We start from the raw sequence: 8,968 nt of genomic DNA on the forward strand, positions 1-8,968 counted from the left end.
ACCACATAAGTTAGCGTCAGTTTAGCCGAGATTAACACTCAATGATCCCAAAACGGCAATTTGGCTTAGTATAAACGTTCCAAATGCTTCAGAATTACCAGGTGTTAAGGCTTAAATTAAAGATAAACCTGATGCTAATTTTCAACAGCAAAATCAACACGAGTAAATCTCCCCGATGTTTTTCATGTATGATAATTTGGTTATATCGTGTACCGTATTTTTTTTATGAGAGTACGGCAACATAACTTAACGTTTATTGCTTTGAACGACGAGACAAGCTTATCTTTGGGCTGATGTTAAGCGATACGACCGCCCATAAACAGTAGAAATACCATCCAACTTGAATTACAAAGTATTGTTCTGTATTCCACTGCGCTCGCCATCCTGAGACATGAGATGTTAAGTCTAATAGTTACACTGGCTACAATGTCCTTCAAACCGGACAACAACAGTGACTACACACTGCTGCTTGGCGGCAGAAATAGACATTGCGGTGGTACTCACCCAGGCAGACTCTCACACATGAGAGATTTACCACCAGTAAACACCTAATGGTATGTAGTATTTTTTATTATATTTCATACATCCACCTTATACATAATAATGTGGTAATAAGCTAGTATTATAAGCTATGTTTTTCGAATTGCAGAACAGAATAATTAAAATACAGTAGAGAATAAAATTATAATATGTTTATTTAGAACTTAATCGACTTCTATTTTTCTCAAAACTGATATCAATCAATTATTTGATATGGAAGTGATATCGCGTATATCATCCTCCATCATTTATCAAGTAAGCCTTGCTTGAAGGCTGCATAATTCTCGTATGCATTTTTCATTTCTTCGAATCGTATCAATCATGCTAAACTGACAATATCGTTTGTTCAATATCCTATATTGTAGTGTGGGAACCGACATTGGGTTCGGTGTCCACGTCGGGAAAGATATAGACGAAAACAATATAAAGGACTTACCGATGCTTGAATATAATACACCGGGTCGTTTTGACATTATCAAAAAATCTGAAAACTAAAACCAGGATTTTTCGTGAAAATATTAGTTATTATTGGATGATTTTTGGCACAATGTCAGCAAAAGTGAAGACGAGTATGTGGTTTCATTTAGTAAAGTAATGTCAAAATGACTATATTTTTTTATTGCTTTGAATGAAGAGACGAGCTTGCCGTTCGCCTGATGGAAATCGATACGACAGCCCATAAACAGTACATCATCCAATACTTTGAATTACAAAATGTTGTTTGGTATATTCCACTACGCCCACCATCCTAAGAGATGAGATGTTAAGTCTTATTATGTCCAGAGGGTACTTCGAAAAACGAAATACGTAGTTTAGGATGACGAATCGCACGTTTTGAAATATAAACAGGACATCAATATATAACGTTAACGTTTACGATTGTAAAATACATCTCAGTTACAGCCCCTGATTGGCTTCCGACCGTTTAAAATTCCTTTCAGCATTTGTGAAATGGGTTGCGATACAAAGGTACGATCGCAATTGCCATAGTTAGTAAGCCGTGGGATTTTCACTAGTCGACGATATTGCGTCGTTTTATTGCAGTACAGTGGCGGAAGGTCCATATAACCCGATTACTGCCGGCTTCACTTTTGTCATTTTTGTAATTAATTATTAGAACGATTTGGAGACCGCATTTATGCAAATACCTATATGTTGTGCCGGGCTACGTTTGGGAAAACTTCTCCCTTCGCCACTGTTTTAGTATGGCTATATATATATTAATGCAACATTCATCAGGCAGAAGACCGAAGCCGATGAAGAGATATCGCTATGAAGATAATTGGGAGTCATGATCCTCAATAGTGAGTGATTTCTTCCTAACCGAATTTTGGCCACGGCCAATTTCAATGGAGATCAGCTAAGTACACTGGAAATATAAAAAAAAGTATATAGGCATACCTAATGCTAAAGGTAGCTAGAGGATTTTTCTACCAGTCGACCTTAGGGTAGTGCAGAGATAAAAAAGATGGATGCATCTATAAACAGTGAATTAAATTATTTTATTTCATGTATAGCATTATTATTTCCATTTATACTATTTTTCGGACTTTGTCGCGGTTTTATATATTTTAATGTTTAAAACGTTAGTAGAAAATTAAAATATAATAAACTGCGATAAAATCAAAACCTAGTTTAATTTCGATGTCTAACATTTGTATAAACGGAAGTAAACGGAAAGACCACGGATTTAGATGAAATTTTTCGGAAAGATAGACCCTATCCCAAACATACAAGGTTCATTATGATTTATCGCAAAATACAACCTGAATCTTTTATTCCGAGCAATTTCTTTAACACAGGCGAAGTTCCGAGTAACACCTAGTACGTAGTAACATTATAGATTTTTTGTCACTTATCATGACGGTTTTTTTTTCTTTTGAGCCCACTGCACCTGATGGTAAATGGAGTGGGGTTTAATAGCAACAGACGAGAGGTGATAATTACCCCTCGACAGTCGGCACAATTATAATTAATATTTAATTATTATTATTACCGGACTGTTGGAACCGGATTTACACAGGTCGATCCTGGAACGCAATATTCTTACGTGAGCCACTATGGCGGGTTTTAATACCTTGTATATGGTCGCTATTCTGGTGGATATAAAATATATCCTACCACCAGCAAAACAGAACGTATATTGATTGTTAATAACTCCATATCAAGTTTATTGTGATATCGGGAACTAATACGCTTTGGTGCAGGAACGGTTAATAAATTCAATTACATACGCGACAATGTGGAGATGGTTTATGCATCGAATTTGGTTCCAGGATACCTCACGATACGTATAAGACACGTAAACGACACGTAAATACGTAAATTATACCAGAAGCTTTATCTACGATAATGTAAGCCCGTCACAACTCGTAATATCCAATTCAGTTGCCAAGAGAATATTTTAATAGAGAGAAGAGATAAATAATTTCGTGAATCTAAATTTCAAGGCCATAAAAAGGTAATTCGGATAGATACTTACTTAATTACATTAAGAGTTAGGACTAAGAAACATCTTACTTCGTTTCAAAATAAGAATTACGTAGATATTATAAATTGAAATTTCGCGGATTTTTTCGCGGTTTTTATGTTATAATTTTCTGCAGAGGTATCTAACCCCCTTATTCATAAACGTTTTTTATCTAAGGACGGAGTAAAGCTGTGATAACAAGCCTGTTTCTCAGTGCCCAACGGCACTGAGAAATAGACATAGGGCCGTTGTGATTGGTTATTATTGTTGTATTTCAATATTAGCCAATCACAACGGCCCTACGTCTACGCACTGCGAAGACTGCCATGCCGTCAGCACTGAGAAACATACTTGTTATCACAGCCTTACTCGGTCGTTAGATAAAAAACGTCTATGAATAAGGGGGTTAGACTGTAGCCTTCATAGTTACGGGAGGAGACATATTATACATTGTTAAATTATTGTGACGTATAAAAACGACATGTATGAATAAATTTTAGCACAAATCCGCCGAGTTTGAACAGACCTTTTTTAATTACCTCGAACTAATTCAATTTGTTACTTTCTGGTAACGCGGTCTCCTGACCTGACTATTATGAACTTGTACAATTTATTTAAAAGTAGTTCAGATTGTCAGATTGCTTTTTTATTATTCACTAGGTTTTGTTCGCGGCTTCGCCCGCGTGAGTAAATTTTTCGGGATAATTTTTTTTTCCGACTTACTTGATATTTATCCTTATATTATGACTAAATTACACAAAATCATTATAAATTGTAGCCTATATGTTATTTTAATGTATAGCCAATATTACTATAAAGTGTCATCCAAATCCGTTGAATAGTTTTTTCGTGCAAGAGGAACAAACATACATACCTTCATCCTCACAAACTTTCGCATTTATAATATTAGTAGGACTACCTTCGTCGTCTGGACTGTCAGACTGCTTCGAAGGCTAGTTGTATCGCGTGCGTGGTTCACCACTGCTTTGAGGCGCCGGGTTCGAATGCCGGTTCGGGCAGTAATATTTTAGTTTTTCTCCTCAATATCAGTACAAAGTTTGGAATTCGTGCTTGATAGTGGTAGGCTCGTCTCCTATCACATCATGGGACAAAGAACACTTAGCGGAGGTGGGTGCCCTGGTTGAACACTTATACCTTCGGGGATAAAGGAGTGATGTGTATTTTTAGGACAACAGCTAATGCCTACCAGTGGCGAAACGTCCACACAACCCGTCATAGTATATTATATTGTCTAATTTGTGAGCCAAATAAAAAAAAACAATGACTACCGGCTTCCCTTTTAGGTTTATTTACGTTCGCCGCTTTTGTTTTCAAATTGGCCGCGATATGTTAACAAAGGCATGGTTTTTTGCTTCGGGTTACCTTTAGAAAAAATTCACCCTTCGCCACTGATGCCTACCCGATATTCTATGGAGTAGAATGGTGTGGCCATCTATAGTTTCATTGTGGTAATATTACTTATGTGCCAGTTGCAGTCCCACGAGTTAGATCTGTGCCAAGTATTGAGTAAGCTTTATTACTTGCTATCCTTTGCGCAATTGATAACAGACCCTTCAAGTAATATCTAAATTAATATAGTGTTGACAGCCTTTGATTCAATTCAATTGCTAAAATATTTTTTTTAGTTACAGCGTCTGTCAATTTTATATTACTGGTATGAGAAATATTGACATCACGTTGAAGTTATTTTGTGTTGGCGTAACTGCTTGACAAGCTCTGCGCCGTATTAACAGAGTTAAAAAATCAAATGTACCGCATAAAAAATTCTACTTTGAACAGAACACATTACCATCCGAACACCCACAGAATCGTGGCCGTAACTTAGTATAATAAACCGTCAGTATCTACTGCAGCAGAGATCAGTTTTACGTCGTATTTTATGACATCGGTAAGTAATAAAACAATAGTGTATGAAGCAACTATGTCGCGTGCGATACTCGTAACTCGATGATAAAATGACCAATTATGGATAAATTGTCAAGTAATCGAGCACCTGTCTTTTTAATGTGATTCTTAGGACTTGTTTTTATCATGAATTTCGTTCGCTGGCAAGGGCTGGCTCATACGAACACACCGGACTTTTGGGTGAGAGCTGTAGGCATTCGCAACCCTTGGAAATGTGCAACCCTGCTTAGGGCAAGCCAGTAACGAGTTACGAACCTCGGCTCAGAATTGTCACTGGTAGAGGTTGAGACATCAATAATTAGGGATGAACGAATAATGACAATCTATCCATTATTCGTCAGCAAGTGGGTCAGAACTATTAGAAGCGTCGGGAAGATAGAGAACGCGGCGAGAACGGAACTGCGGTCTTGTATAGTGAAACATTGCTGAAAATAATTGGGACTGACCCCGACGTGATTTGAACACGTAACCTTATGATCTGGAGTCAGGTGCGCTACCGTTGCGCCACGGAAGTGGCCCACGTAGGTGTGTCGCGCTTCGGGATCAGCCTGTGTATATCCGATTCCAACAGGCCGGCATAATTGTGTCGACTGCCGAGGGGTAATCATCTCTCGTCAATCGACACTCTATCGACCCCACTCCACTTACTATTAGGTGATATGGGGTCACTTTGCCAAGCACTATAAAAAAAAAATCTTTTCTAATTTTAGCGACATTAAAACAAATAAAAAATATTCTATGTTGAACCTAAATCAAAGTAGTTTTAATGCATCAGATCCCAGGAACACCAAACGCCCGGGATTAGTGGGGACCATGGAGCGGGATTCAAGGGATTTATACACTGATTACAATACTTTCAGTGCTGTAACGAGGGCACGACATCCATTTGTAAACAAACAGAATAGATACTAACAGACAATGATTGCATACTCATTACATATTTGTTTGTGTTCTTGGGCGTCGGGAGGGGGGTCCGGAACAAATCACAATAAAAATACCTGAATGACAATGGGAATTATCGACCACAGACGTTTTATTGCGGTTTAGCATATGCACATACCAGCGCGATTTTTATTAAAAAAAAATAAAAAAAAAATTATGATATTATATAGTACTTACTTATGTAGGTGCACCACCCTAAAAGTAATCTTGATGGGGCTCATATTTGTGTTAGTTACTGTACCTAATAGTTCTTCACTGAAAGGACCTAAAGTTAGTTCGGCGGTATATAATATTACAGCTGCTGTAGGAACTTTTAAATTAGCATTGGTTAGCAATGTAAAATCGAAAATAAGAAATAAATATTTAATTTGATTTTACTAACATAAACAGCAAAACAAATAATTAAATAACAACGAAATTAAAACTACAGTAATACAAGAGAAATCTCAAAAATGAAGATCATTTTTGCATTACTCAATCAAAATTCTACTACGTTTTGATTTGGATATTCCACGAAACAATACAAATACGCACTACATTCATTACCATATAAAAGAAAAAAATATCATTATTATTCTCTTTGGGATTGCTTGATAATTTGCAGATCAACGTCTCGGATCTGAGTTGGCCGGGAGCCATGGTTTTATGATGCAGCAACAAACACTTTATGCTCACCATTTGTGCTAGTTTTGAGGGTTCTGATAATCGTAAGCCTAGGAATGTCCTTATAGACCTTTTTGTCAAGGTTCGCTGTTTATAATTTGTCAGGATAATAGGGTAGTTTCTGTTTGATTAAGTAAATTTTTTATATGTAATAGAAAATAATATGAAAAATAAATTCTTCTGTGAAATCAGCATCAAAATTGGTTGAAGAATAAAGCAGTTATTCATATTTGAAATCATGTTGTGGGCAAAAGTGGAGTTATCGCGCTGTCCTTTTCTGACTCACGAAGCGTTATGACCGGTGGTACTGGGTGACGTCACATTTTACTATTACTTTAATTTGACTGCTTCCCTTTCCACAAAATTTCAAAGCTTTATAACTTATTTATTTTTGCGTGGATTTTGAAAAATCTTTTTCTGATAGATTTTGGATAAATACATTTTTGATTAATCTATTTTAAAAAAAGTCGTCAATTATTCTATTCTTATTCTTCTAAGATTATTTTGCTTATTTTAAGTAACATAATGTCATGAACTACACACACTCACATCTTTTATTCCCAAAGGGGTAGACAGAGAGGTAAGTAAATTGGGTTTACAAGAGTTCTAACCGGTCCAGAACTCTTTATTTTTTTGTTGTATAATATTTTGTATCAATTGTCTTTTAACCAAAACTTATGACCGATATGACCTCAGTCATCGTTTACCATCAAAGGATCCACTTACTTACAATTATAATAAAAAAAAAAAATCCTCTTTTCCAGTCCATATAATTATTACTTGCCACTTCTACTAAAATAAAACTAACACCATTACATTTGTAAGCAAGGAATTTGCCTTGCTTTTATTTTCTAGCATATAAACTAGGAAGTTTAATGCTCTTGCATAGAGTTTGTTCCGAGTTCTGGTATAGGTAGTCGCTGCGGTTTACCCTTTAAGCGAAAGCCGAAAAATCTTTACGACTCTCATGCCAAAACATTCAAACTATTCCGACTATTTTAATGGTAGTTTTTGTTAAGGGTGTCTGTTAGGAAATAGTTTTTCTTCTAAGATGTAACTGTGCTATTAGAAATGTAACTTCTGATTTTGATCTTTGCTTTATTCATTCTTGTCTTAAATAAAACATTTAGTGATAATTATATAAAACTCTGAACAAATTAGTTTCGTTTTTTTTTTATATGCGCGGGACAAAGTGTCCCCACTGCACCTCCTAGTAAGTGGAGTAAGATCCAATATAATGTCGACTGACGAGAGATGAATACCTCTCGACAGTCGATAGGTGGTAGGATATATTTTATATTCGCCCGTATAGAGAGCACGGTACACAAGGTGTTAAAATCCGCCATGGCTCACGTAAGTGTGTCGCGTTCCGTGATCAGTATGTTTATATCCGGTTCCAACAAGTCTCCATAATTATATTTACATATTCTGTGTATTCTATTAATTATAAAAAAGGTGGCCTTTAGATTCAGTTCCTAAATGTAAAAGTAACAACTAAACCTTATCCTGAAATTGCCATCCAGTATTTGCGACAGCATAACACAAATAAATCGAATGCCGATTTTTGACAATCTTCATGCCAGGCCAAACGATTACCTACTAGTCGACAGAATAAAACGATAAAGTTTACACTGAATCTGTCTTAATAGTACTTCTAATTGGTAGAGAGAGCGTTTTGGAGGATTTTTTAAAAGAGAAAATTGAGTTCGTCGTCTATTACTTCGGTAAAGGAATTTCTTTTAGTGCAGTTCAGCGTCTCCATGTTTAAATTGAGAATTACCGTTTGAAAGGATAAAAATATAAATAAACACATTTTTTAAGTTTTTTTTTGGTATTTTTATAACAATATATAATTTCGTTTTTACTTATTTTTTCTGATAAAATAATTAGTAAAACCAAAATTCAGTCAACAGCCGTAATAAGGCGGGAGAAAAAAGAGGTCCTAATTTTAAATTTTATTTAATTTATTAGAGATGTGCGGCAATCGCATGCAATTTTTCATTCGGTGAAATATAACACGGTCAATGTAATATCTTCTTACTTTAACAGTACATTAGGTCCAGATTACGGTGCATCTACGGTAATTATAGTGTACATAAAGCCGCTGTCGCAGTTTGATTACCTTATATGCTTTATTACCACAGACAAAGTGATTTCCTTGGATATAATTATAATTGCAGTATAGTCTAATTACACACGTTTATCTGTTGATATCGTAAGAATCAAGTAGTCAAATTATAATCGATTCATCATCATCATCAGCCACAGTATGTCCACTGCTGAATATGGGCCTCCCCCAAATATTTCCAGATCGACCTATTCTAAGCGGCCCCCATCCAGCGACCTCCTGTGACTTTTATGAGGTCATCTGTTCATCTCGTTGGTGGACGTCCGACGCTGCGCTTGCGAGTTCGTAGTCTCATCTCC

General features: G+C 36.1%; 1 non-coding gene across 1 annotated transcript; it reads right to left on the minus strand.

Annotated features, from left to right (window-relative positions):
• Nucleotides 1-5,378: 5,378 nt before the first annotated feature.
• Trnaw-cca lies at nt 5,379-5,454 on the minus strand. The gene has a single exon. It is a non-coding gene; the product is annotated as a tRNA-Trp (tRNA).
• Nucleotides 5,455-8,968: the final 3,514 nt, after the last annotated feature.

Source organism: Manduca sexta, chromosome 9 (genome assembly GCF_014839805.1).
Source record: "Manduca sexta isolate Smith_Timp_Sample1 chromosome 9, JHU_Msex_v1.0, whole genome shotgun sequence".
NCBI classification, from domain to species: Eukaryota; Metazoa; Arthropoda; class Insecta; order Lepidoptera; family Sphingidae; genus Manduca; species Manduca sexta.